This window comes from Macaca mulatta, chromosome 10 (assembly GCF_049350105.2).
Source record: "Macaca mulatta isolate MMU2019108-1 chromosome 10, T2T-MMU8v2.0, whole genome shotgun sequence".
In the NCBI taxonomy this organism is placed as follows: Eukaryota; Metazoa; Chordata; class Mammalia; order Primates; family Cercopithecidae; genus Macaca; species Macaca mulatta.
This window is the reverse complement of record NC_133415.1, coordinates 39,725,001-39,737,500: the sequence shown is the minus strand read 5'-3', so window position 1 is coordinate 39,737,500 and position 12,500 is coordinate 39,725,001.

The following is a 12,500-nucleotide window of genomic DNA, read 5'->3' as shown; positions in this document are numbered from 1 at the left end:
TGGGGCAAGTACTAAGAAGGCCCATACTAGAGCTGTGACGCTCTTCCCATTGTGAAAATATGCTGGCGGGAGGGAGGGAGGGAGGAGAAGAGAAAACATCATGATAAAAGGTGATTGACACCCAGCCAGGGTGAAGCTTTCCTACGGAGGGAGGCCTGAGGAGCGAAGCGGGGAGGGGGAGAAACCCCACAACTCCAGACCAGCCCGCTTGCCCACGCGGGTCAAGGGCTATGCCATCGGCCCAAGCTGCCTCTGGGGAAGTGGGACCGTGCCGCCCCCATCTCAAAAAACGGTGGCCACTACCACCGATGCAAATGTCAGCCTGGCAAGAATGAGATCGCCGGCAAGGGGTGGGGGAAGGGGAGAGAAGACGGAGGCACACCCGGCTGGCTCCGGAACGTTTCCAAGCAGGATGTTGGGAGGCGGGGGGTGGGGAGGTTGAGGGGAACCCACCTCACTGACTCACTAAATTCAGGTACAGGGACGTGGGGGAGGGGGGGAGCCGCGGCGGGGTGCGGGGTGGGGGGGGGCACTTGAAAATTAAACTGACCCCTCATACAGCCCAAGTAGAAGAGTCTATGCGCATTAAAGAAACCAACACACAAAGAAAACTAAAGCGCCGATAAAAGAACAATAGGGCCCCCCGCCAGGGCGGAGGTTACCTAGGCAACGAGGGAGAGAGGGAGGGGCCTCCAGAAGGGAGGGCGAGAAACCGGTTGCCCCGGGCTCGGTGAAGTTTCGGCGAGACCTCCCTCCGTGCCACCTCGACTTTCAGTAACAGTGGCCGCTAGGTGATGCCCGAAGACAACCGATGCCTGCAAGTGTCAGTCATCACGGAAAAGAAGTGAAGGATGGATCGCTCTGGGTCGGGGTGGAGGTTGGGGAGGGGGATGCGGCGGAGGCACACCGCGTCGCCGGCGTCTCCCGGATCCCTCTCAGACCAGGCCATTTCCGGGCCCAGGGAGTCCTCCCACGCGATGCCCGCGACTGGTCGACCAGAACCCCCAGGGGCACAGCCAAAGTTTCTGCCCCTGGGATCACCTGGCACTTCCATTCCCCCAGAGAGAAGAGAGGACCAGGGGTGCGGGGCGCGTGGAGGACGCCAGGGGTGGAGGTGGGAGCTACCAAAGACACAAGTGCGGTCATTAGCGTGTCAGAGTGGACTCCAGACCCACGACCTCAGAGAGGCAATCCCTGAACGAGTGTTAGTGCATGACATCCACGCTCCCGGACACGGCGTGGATTTCACGGGGAAAGCAGTGCACATCACACTCCCTTCCTGTTCCGGGGCAAGATTTTGCTCCCGAAGTACCCATTTCTCAACCGTGTTCCCCAAAGTCCACCCTGTCGTGAATCAGTCATGAATCTAGTCAGTACGGTGAATCGCGGAGCAGCCACATCCCACCACGAAGATCGGAGTCCGCACACTACACATCGCCCCACGCGGTGTCTCCCCACAAGAACATCACCGCCGTCCTAGCCGAGTAGTGATACAGTGCCATTTCTTTCATTTTCTCTTTCTCGCTTGCTATTTATTTATTTATTTATTTATTTATTTTTGAGACAGAGTCTCACTCACTCTACAGCCCAAGCTGTAGCGCTGTGGCACGATCTCGGCTCACGGCAACCCCCGCCTCCCAGGTTCAAGCGATTCTCCCGCCTCCGACTCCCGAGTAGCTGGGATCACAGGGGTCTGCCCCACCGCACCCGACTCAGTTTTGTAGTTTTAGTAGAGACGGGGTTTCACCACGTGGGCCAGGCTGGTCTTGAACTCCTGACCTCCTGATCCGCCCGCCTCGGCTTCCCAAAGTGCTGGGGTGACAGACGTGAGCCACCGCGTTCAGCCCCTACGGTGCCATTGCTTGGAAATCACTCGTGGGAACACACACTTATGGGTCACGTGTGAAGAATTTTCCTTTGTCTATTTTTTTTCCCCTTTTTTTCGTGTGTGTGTGTGTGTGTGTGTGTGTGTGTGTGTGTGTGTGTGTGCGTGCGTGTGCGCGCGCGGTGGGACGGAGTTTCGCTCTTGCTGCCCAGGCTGGAGTGCAATGGCGCGATCTCGGCTCACTGCAACCTCCGCTTGCCAGGTTCCAGCGATTCTCCTGCGTCTGCCTCCCGAGTAGCTGGGATTACAGGCCTGCGCCCCCATGCCCGGCTAATTTTGTATTTTTAGTAGAGACGGGGTTTCTTCATGTGGGTCAGGCTGGCCTCGAACTCCCGACCTCAGGTGATCCACCCGCCTCGGCCTTCCAAAATGCTGGGATGACGGGCATGAGCCACCGTGCCCGGCCTTAGCCGTTTATTTTAAAGTCGAGGAGCTTATCAGGGAAATACGAGAAGTTTGGACATCACAGGTGACAGAGAGAAAGGTCTGCAAATGGCCCTTCCATCCAAGTGGGGACCCGGCCTCGATCTCCCGAAATCATGCACCCAGTGGGGAAGCCCGGCAAGGCCCGTCTGTGTAGATTCCTCTCGGCCTCTCTAAGCACGCACTTCTCACTTTGGTGGAAGGGGCAGGGCCCTCTCTGGGACGGGGGAATCTGACAGACAAAGAGACAGACGTAGAAAAAGAGAGATCGACAGACAGAGACAGAGAGAAACGGACAGAAAGAGCGAGAGAGCGAGAGAGCGAGAGCGAGAGCGAGAGAGAGAGAGAAACAGACTAGACAGGGAGGGGGAGAGAGGGAGAGAGACAGACAGAGACAGACAGACAGGCAAAAAAGAGAGTAAGACAGAAGACAGACACAGTGAGTGAGAGACACAGGTAGAGAGAGAGAGAGAGAGAGAGAGAGAGAGAGAGAGACAGAGAGACAGAGAGAAAGAGAGGGACAGGCAGACAGATAAAGAGAGTGACAGAGAAAGACATAGACGGACAGTGAGAGACAGAGAGAAAGAGACAGAGAGAGAGAGAGAGAGAGAGAGAGAGAGAGAGAGAGAGAGGCAGACAGACAGACAGGCAAAGAAAGAGAGTAAGACAGAAGACAGACACAGTGAGAGAGACAGGAAAGACAGAAACGGACAGAGAGAGACAGAGAGGAACAGACAGAAAGAGAGAGGGTCCTAGCCCAATAGCGATACAGTGCCATTTCTTTCATTTCCTCTTTCTTTCCTTCTTTCTTTCTTTCTTTCTTTCTTTCTTTCTTTCTTTCTTTCTTCTTTTTTTATTTTTTTATTTTTTTGAGACGGAGTCTTGCTCTGTCACCCAGGCTGGAGTGCAGTGGCGCGATCGCAGCTCCCTGCAACCTCCGCCTCCCGGGTTCACACCATTCTCCGGCCTCAACCTCCCGAGTAGCTGGGACTACAGGCGCCGGCCACTACACCCAGATAATTCGTTTGTTTTTTTTGGAGAGACGGGGTTTCACCATGTTAGCCAGGATGGTCTCGATCTCCTGACCTGGCGATCCGCCCGCCTCAGCCTCCCAAAGTACTAGGATGACAGACGTGAGCCACTGCGTTCAGTCTACAGTGCCGTATCTCAGAAATCACTCACAGGAACAGACACTTACAGGTCATGTGTAGAGTTTCTTTTTTTGTTTTGTTTTGTTTTGTTTTGTTTTGTTCCGTTTTGTTTTGTTTTGCACGAGGAGGTGGCGGGATGGAGTTTCGCTCTTGCGTCCCAGGATGGAGTGAAATGGCAGAGGGGACTCAGGGAGTCAACCTATGGCAGAGATGGCACGTCATTCAGAGCGTAACGTCCACAGCGAAAGGTGGTAGGGCCGGCACTTTTAAAGGCTGAAATCCCGGCGGCTCAGGCCTGTCGTCCTCGCACTTTGGGAGGCCCAGGAGAACGGATCACTTGAGGTCAGGAGTTCGAGACCAGTGCGGCCAACATGGAGAAACCCCGTCTCTACTCAAAATACAAAAATTAGCCGGATGTGGTGGTGTGCGCCTGTAATCCCAGCCACTGAAGAAGAATCACTGGAATCCGGGAGGCAGAGGTTGCAGTGAGCCGAGGGAGTGCCACTGCACCCCCGCCTGGGTGACAGACTGAGAGAGACTCAGTCCCTCCCTACCAAAAAAGAAAGAAAGAAAGAAAGAAAGAAAGAAAGAAAGAAAGAAAGAAAGAAAGAAAAAAAAAAAAAAAAAAGAAAAAAGAAAAAAAAAACACAGGGACCGCCACCGGGCGCAGTGGCTCACACATGTAATCCCAGCACTTTGGGAGGCCGAGGTGGGCGGATCACCTGAGGTCAGGAGTTCAAGAGCAGCCTGGCCCACATGGTGAAACTCCGTCTCTACTAACATAGAAACATCTTCGGAGCATGATGGTGGGTGCCTGTAATCCCAGCTGCTCAGGAGGCTGAGACGGGAGAATCGCTTGAACCTGGGAGACGGTGGTTGCAGTGAGCCGAATCGCACCACCGCACTCCAGGCTGGGTGGCTGAGTGAGACTCTGTCTTAAAACAACAACAACAACAGCAGCAAAAAAAAAATAGCAAACGCACAAAAAAAGAACAGGCCAAAATACTCCATTGTCACTGAACGTTCCGCCACCAGACCGGAAACCCCCTGACTCAGGTCAAGGAGGTGGTGTTTCCTTCTCTCTGTCTCTGTCTCTGTCTCTCTCTCTCTCTCTCTCTCTCTCTCTCTCTCTCTCTCTCTCCCTCCCCCCCCCCAACTTTTATGTCTTGTTCAAGCAGACATGTGCAAGATTGTTACACAAGTAAACTTCTGACTGGGGGGTTCAGTGTGCAGATGATTTCATCACCCGGATAACTCAGCGCAGTACCCGACAGTTTTCGTGGTTTGGTTTTTTGTTTTGTTTTGTTTTGTTTTGTTTTTCCCTGAAGATGTCTCTCCTTCCACACCTCCTCCCTCAAGTAGGCTCCCGCCTCCCTGGTCCCCCTCGTTCTGCCCACGAGTTCTCATTATTTAGTTCCCAGTTATAGATGAGAACACGCGGTCTTTAGCTGATCGTTGCTTTCATCTTCGGCGGTGGCGGTGAAAGAGGCATGACACGAAATCGACCCTTAGGACGCTCCCCTCCGTCCACACCCCACACCCCCTCCCCACACACACCCTCATTCCTGCCCCCCCTCCTCAAACCCAAGACAGGAAGAAAGGCAGATATTAAAGTCAGAGGTCAGCCTCCAAGACGGTGGAGGCAAGGGATCTGAAAGGGTGAGCAAGCGATAGGGGTCGGGGGATGTCGTGGCCGAGCTAGCAAAAATAGGGGACCGACTTTCCAGCCCCAGCACACCCCCAATCCTCAACCGCAGCTAGCCTCTGGGTGGGGTTGCGCCTGTAAAAGCTTCTGAATGGAGAGAAGCCCAAGGCTATGGAAGGCATCAGCTCCAAGTCCGGGAAGGGAACAGGGCTTTGTGCATTGGAATGGGGCTTTAGAAGGCGGTGCTGCGGTTTCCAAAGCGACACGCCTCGCCTCGCCTCGCCTCGCCTCGCCCCGCCCCGCCTCGCCCAGAGCGAAACTCCGTCTCAAAAAAATAATAATAATTTTAAGATAATAATAATACTAAAAAATAAATAAATAAATAAATAAATAAATAAGAAATAAATAGTTAGTACAGCGGTCGTGGTCGTGAATCATTCCCCGGAGTCCAGGCGCAGTGGCTCACGCCCGTCACGCGAGCACTTTGGGACGCCGGGGCAGAAGGGTTGCAACAACATGATGAGACCCTGTCTGTGCAAAAACAGTTGAAAAGGAAGGCCGGGCGCGGCGGCTGACGCCTGCCGTCCCAGCACTTTGGGAGGCCGGGGAGGGAGAATCACCTGAGGTCGGGAGTTGGAGACCAGCCTGACCAACATGGAGAAGCCCCGTCTCTAGTAAAAATACAAAATCAACCAGACGTGGTGGTGCATACCTGCAACCCGAGCTACTACTCGGGAGGCAGACTCAGGAGAATCTCTTGAACCCGGGAGGCAGAAGTTGCGGTGAGCCGAGATCCGCGCCATTGCACTCCAGTCTGGGCAACAAGAGCGAAACTCTGTCTCGGGAAAAAGAAAAATAAAACAATAAAAATTGAAAATCATCTGGGCACAGTGGCGCATGCCCCGTGGTCCCAGGCACTACACTCTGGAGGCTGAGGTGGAAGGATCGCTTGAGTCCAGGAGCGTCCACACTGCAGTGAGTTTGGTTTTGATGGCACCACTGCCAGGGTGACAGAGTGAGACGCCGTCTGTAAATCAGTCAAGCAATCAATCAGATCACTGCAAGGAGCTCTCTATGTCTTACTTTCAATAGGTGTCTCTTCAGGCCAAGCAGGCATGGTGCCTCACGCCAGTAATCCCAGCACTTTGGGAGGCCGAGGTGGGATGAAAGAAGGAAGGAAGGAAGGAAGGAAGGAAGGAAGGAAGGAAGGAAGGAAGGAAGGAAGGACAGACAGAACAAAAAGTTTTACAACCCTTTTTTTCATAGTGTCAGGAATTTACAGATAATACAAGTAGTTTAGGTCAGGGGCCGATGTTATTAGTATTACTTTTTTTTTTTTTTTTTTAACTCCTACGGCCTGGTGGTGGTGCCAAGGTTGTCTGGCTATTTATCTGACTTTTGTTTGTTTCTAACGTTTTGCTTTCTCTCTTTCCTCCTGTCTTGTGAACTAGGCAAGGTGGGGGGAGGAGGGCAGCAGGAGCAGTAGAGGTCTCCTTCCTCATCCCCCACTTTGAGAATTTTCACTAATTAGTGGGCGGGTTCCCTTTCATTTTTACTTTTTGGGTCTTTTAGCGAGACAGAGTGATAGCGTTTTATGTAATACACTTGTGTGGAAGTTTTCTGACGAGCCATGGTAGCTACAAAACCTTTTATCATTGGAAGGAGCAAGTGTAATACACAGGGGCGCAGCAAGCAAGTAAGTTTCTTTTTTTTTTTTTTTTTTGAGACCGAGTCTCGCTCTGTCACCCAGGCTGGAGTGCTGTGGCCGGATCTCAGCTCACTGCAAGCTCCGCCTCCCGGGTTCACGCCATTCTCCTGCCTCAGCCTCCTGAGTAGCTGGGACTACAGGCGCCCGCCACCTCACCCGGCTAGTTTTTTTGTATTTTTTAGTAGAGACAGGGTTTCACCGTGTTAGCCAGGATGGTCTCGATCTCCTGACCTCGTGATCCGCCCGTCTCGGCCTCCCAAAGTGCTGGGATGACAGGCTTGAGCCACCGCGCCCGGCCAGCAAGTTTCTATTACAAGTAATACACTTACAGTGAGGGTTTTACATTTTCTACAGCTGGAAACTCTTTTCTAAATGAAGACCTAGGATCAAACCTGTGTTAAACCTGAACAGGCACATGTACTAACTTTGTCATGTCTTAAGCAGGTTAGTTTTTAACTGGGCCTTAAAACCTTTTTTTAGCAAGTAAAACAGTATTTTTTAATCAGAGAAGTTTTTACGAGCCCGACGCTTGAACTTGCGGCGTCTGTTTGGGGAAAGAGTTGGTTAAAGTCATGTTATCTTGAGGCATTAACCCTTCTGCTTCTCCAGGCCATTGGTCTCTTACGTTAGCCCTTCTATCAACATAACATGAAGAAACATCTAGGCTGCCAGCAATGTTTTCAGCCTACTGAGGAAATAGGTTTTTTTCTGTTTTTTTATTTTTATTTTTTAAATTTTTGGCTAAAGGAGGAGGTTCTGGTAACTTCTGGTTTATATGTTTAAAGAATGACTGAAAGACCTTGCGATCGTTGCTGGGCTGGACGGGTCTGGGTTTCCTAAGCAGTACGTGTACAGTGGGGACACCTTACATAGGTGTTTCTTCTAGCATGGTTATGGGTGGGGGGTGGGGTGGGGTGGTAACAACAACAAAGCAATGTATAGCATATTCATATCCAGCAAGGACGAAAGAGGTCCTCACCTGGGAAAAAGGTTGAATACAGCGACAGAACAATAGGAAAACAGTTAGTATTCTAGGAAAACTATCTGTCTTAAGATTTTTAACTACATTGACTTGCTTGATGAGTCCTCAAGCTTCGGCCGTGCATAGACTAGTCAGCTGCCGGTGTGTGACTAGAGCAGGGCTTGTGGTCCTCAGCAGCAGCTTGGAGCTTGGTCTCGTCTCAGGATCAGCCGGGCTGGATGATCTGCGCCCTGTTAGCCGGTCCACTTGTCCTGAGCTGTCGGTGTTAGCTGACTGTGGTGGATCCAAGACGCAACACCTGCAACTTTAACAGCAGTGGGAGTGGACAAGGTTACAGTATAGGGCTCATCCTATATGGGTTGTAGAAAAATTAGGTTTTACTTTAAACAGAGTCCCTAGATTTAAATGGGTGTCAGGCTTATAGGCATTATTTTTCTTTATTTAATTATGAACACTTCGTATGGCTATTTTGAAAGGCTGCATTTGCCTTTTAAAGGTTAATTTCTTTAGTTTCCGGAGGTCACCTTTTATTTGACCTACGATTTGCGGGTGGCCAACTGAACACAATCTTACAGGGCAGATACCTAGTTTGTTTGGTAGGGGTGCACCTGACTCGGAGGAGGACCGTAGGCAAAAACCTGATTTTATCTTAAGTGAATTTCCTGGCATATATCTATATATCTATCTATATCTATATCTATATCTGTATCTGTGTGTGTGTGTGTGTGTGTGTGTGTGTGTGTGTGTGTGTGTGTGTATATATATACATCTATCTATCTATCTATCTATCTATCTATCTATCTATATCTATATGGCAACCCTTTTTTTTTCGTTTTGTTTTTTGGTCGCCAGTAGCTGCTCGCTCGAGTGTCCAGTTCATGCGTTCCACCTTTTGTTGAACTTTGTGGCCGATAGGCTGCGTGTAACCTCTGTTGTATTGTTAACAGTCTTGTTAAATCTTGCACTATTCCAGCTACAGCTACAAATGCTGGCCTATTGTCTGACTTTAAAATCAGAGGTAGTCTTAAACCTGGGGATAATGTCTTTTAACAGTACTTTAGTCACTTCTTGTACTTTTTCTGTCCTGGTGGGGAAAACTGTAACTTACCCTGAAAAGGTGCAAACAAGCACTAGCCTCCAGCAGGGGGCAGTCCTGTAAAGTCTATAAGCAAGTTTTCACAAGGTATGGCTCTTTTTCCTGTTTCAGTTTCTTAGAGGAGGAGTTCCCCCCTCCCCCCATCCCCACCCCCACTCCGCCCCTTTGTCACTGTATCTAGTGGCTGAGCCTTCAGTGAGAAATTGGAATCCAGATACGGCAGAGTCTTGCTGTTTGTAACTTCTAATGTGACCATGGGCTCCTGGGAGCCTAATGAGAAGGTGCCTAGTCTGCCCTAGTCTTTACATTCTTCAGCTCCCGTCAGCCTGATCAGATGAGTGTCTGGTTCCTCCAAGGTGCAGCAGCCCTTGGCCGATGGCCTCTTTGTCTTGCGGCCTTGGCCATTTCCTGTATTGCCTTCTGAACATTTACCCTTCTAGAGTCTTTTTTTTTTTTTTCCATCTCGCACATTAATCTCTCTCTAGCCTTGTCCGGCTCTGGAATCCTTGCCTAACTTGACTTCGGTCATGTCTACATCCACGTCCGCGGCCTCTCACAATGCTGCTTCCCCCCCCCGCGTTCTCACGCTCCTACGGCCAGCTGGTGGGGCCCGAGAAACGGCACGGGCCCTGCCCCCGCCCACGCACTGCTGTCTGTCTCTCCTGTTTTCTTTTGATTCTCTATCTTTACACTTGCTTTTAGTCTTTCTTTTTCTTTTGCTCTTTTCCCTCTTTTCTAGAGTTTAACAGGCTCTTTTCTTTATACACTTGGAGGGTGAAACAGGCATACCGAGAGTCAGCGTAAATGTTTACAGTCTTACCCTCACCGAGTTCTAAGGCCCGGATTAAAGCAATGAGCCCAGCTTAACGACAGCGTCCAGGGTTACCACCGCATATTCTGCACATCTCTCCCCTCGTGGGTTGGTGAAGCTGTTCCCGTCCACGCATAGCTCCTAGTGTACTGATGCCCAAGGCTGGTCCCGGAGGTCAGATCTGCTAGAGTACACTGGAGTCCAACACCTCTACACAGTCATGCTCGACAGGGCTCTAGCTGTCGGGAGCAAGGCGGTGGGTTCAGGGTGTTCCCAGTTTAGTAGCTCAATGGTTGAAAAGGGCTGATAGATGAAAGTCTGTTGCCCACCCCCCTCCCCCCGGGATGTGGGCCTGGTCATTATAATAGACAGGTCCTCGTATCTCCCTGAGAGGCATTTACAGAGCTCGAGTAAGACCAGATCTGAGATGGCCCACTTGACTATCTCGACTTCTTTCCTTGGCCTCTGGAGGCTCCGATCCTTCCCTTCGAGGTGAGACCTGGGGCGTGTCAGCTCCTGAATCTCATTTCTGAGGGGGTTGTTGGCCTCGGTGAAGCGGGGTAGGCTGGGAAACATGGAGAAAGAATCTGTGTTATCTCTCGTGGCTCCCGTAAAAACTGGCTTCTCTTGCCGTTTCCTGGGACTCCCTTTTTAAAAAAACTCTGTGTCTGCCGGCGAAGCCGCTCTTACTTTTACTTTTGGCTATTTTGCACAAAGTTGTTAAACAGGGCTAAATTAACGCTGGCTTTGTCTATAATCTATTTCGCCGTGAGTCCATATAAAGGAATTTGATCTAGGTACACAGGCTGTCCTCCGACCCCGTCACCACCTGAACTACACGGCCAATTGTTCTCTGCCTGTAGTTCCTTCCGTGGGCCATCCAACAGCAGAAGAGGGCAATTCTAATTCACCCAGAGTTCGTGACCTCTAGGGGGTTAACTGAACTCTATAATCTCCTGCAAAACCTTTTGTAAGGTTCTGTAACATGCATTTTAGTAGGGTAAGTTGTGACGACTTGATGACTTTCCTTTTATTTTTCTTTTTGAAACGTTTTTAAGAGGGCTCCTAGCAGAGTGGGCTTACTTTGTGTCTGACCTATGTTTCTCTCGAGACGAAACAACATTCACCCTACGAGAAGGAAAGGGTAAAAGGTCACTCAGTCACGTAATTCACACTAAATCAAAATGAAAGCTAAAACCAAAGTGTCGTTAAGGGCACACCTGTTCGTCAAGCAATTTAAGCCAAACCAAAATCAGGAGCAAGACCAAAGTGGCAATCAAGGCAGGCCTGTTTATCAAGCAATTCAAGTCAAGTCAAAATCGAAACCGAAACCAAAGTATCAACCAATGAATTCAAGTCAAGTCAGAAACCAAAACCAAAGTGCCGGTAGAGGCACGCCGTGGGTGATCAGGCCACGCTTCCACTCAAACGGAGTGGGGGAAGTTCCAAAGAGCAGTCTCAGCAAGTTTCAGATGTCCGGACTGAAAGTGCCAGTTCCTTCCCAGTGTCCAGCCACTGTGCGGATCCTCCACGGGGGCGTGCTGTGCACTGCTCTTTGGAGGCGAGGCATCGCACCGGGGCAGATGCCTACCCGGCAGCACTCTGAGGATCCGCATCGCTCAAGCTGGCCAGAGTCCCCCGCAGGGATGCTCTACAGGGCAGGCATAAGCCGCCTAAGGGGCTGCCTCGACCCTCCGTGCATCACCAGCTCGCTTCCCGGTGAGGGAACCCAGAAATGTAGCAGGACAAGCCGCAGACAAAACTCCTGAGACACCGGATTAAAGAAGGAAGAGGTTTTTCATTCGGCCGGGAGCGTCGGCAGACTCGCATCTTAGGAGCCGAGCTCCCCGAAAAAGACTTTTTTAAAGGCTTACAACCTCAAGGGTTGCACGTGAAAGGGTCGTGACAAATCGAGCAAGCGTGGGAAACGTGACTGGGGGCTACCTGCATCAGCTAACAGAACAAAAAGTTTTACAAGGAATTCACAGATAACAGAAGTAGTTCAGGTCGGGGGTCGATGTTATTATTATTACTTCCTCTTTTTCTTTTTTTTTTCCTTTTTTTTTTCTTTCTTTCTTTCTTTCTTTCTTTCTTTCTTTCTTTCTTTCTTTCTTTCTTTCTTTCTTTCTTTGTTTTTTTAAATCTCCTAGGGCCGTGTGGTGGCACCAAGGGTGTCTGGCCATTTATCTTGCTTTCGTTCCTTTCTAACTTTCTGCTTTCTGTCTTTCCTCTTGTCTTGTGAACTAGGCGAGGTGCGGGGAGGAGGGCAGCAGGAGTAGTAGTGGTCTCCTTCCTTATTATTATTATTTTGAGACAGAGTCTCGCTCTGTCACCCAGGCTGGATCGCCACGGCACGATCTCGGCTCACTGCAACCTCGGCCTCCCCAGTTCAGGCAAGTCGCCTCCTTCGGTGTCCCGAGTAGTCGGGATTCCAAGCCCGTGCCATCAGGAGGCCTGGCTAATTGTTACACTTTTCATAGAGACCGGGTTTCACCATGTTGGCCAGCCTGGTCTCCAACTCCTGGCCTCAAGTGATCCGCCCGCTGCGGCCTCCCGATGTGCTTGAATTACAGGCATGAGCCACCGTGCCCGGCCCACCCAGATAATCTTGTTAATAAATGGTAGAGAAGGGGTTTCCTCAGCCGCCGGGTGGAGGGAGGGTGGGGTGCGGTTTACTCAGCCTGCATGCTCTTAAGGGGGTAAATTAGTGTGGTTTGTGAACTAGATGTGGAAAGTGTGTGTGGGGTGTGTGTGTGTGTGTGTGTGTGTGTGTGTGTGTGTGTGTGTGTGAGAGAGAGA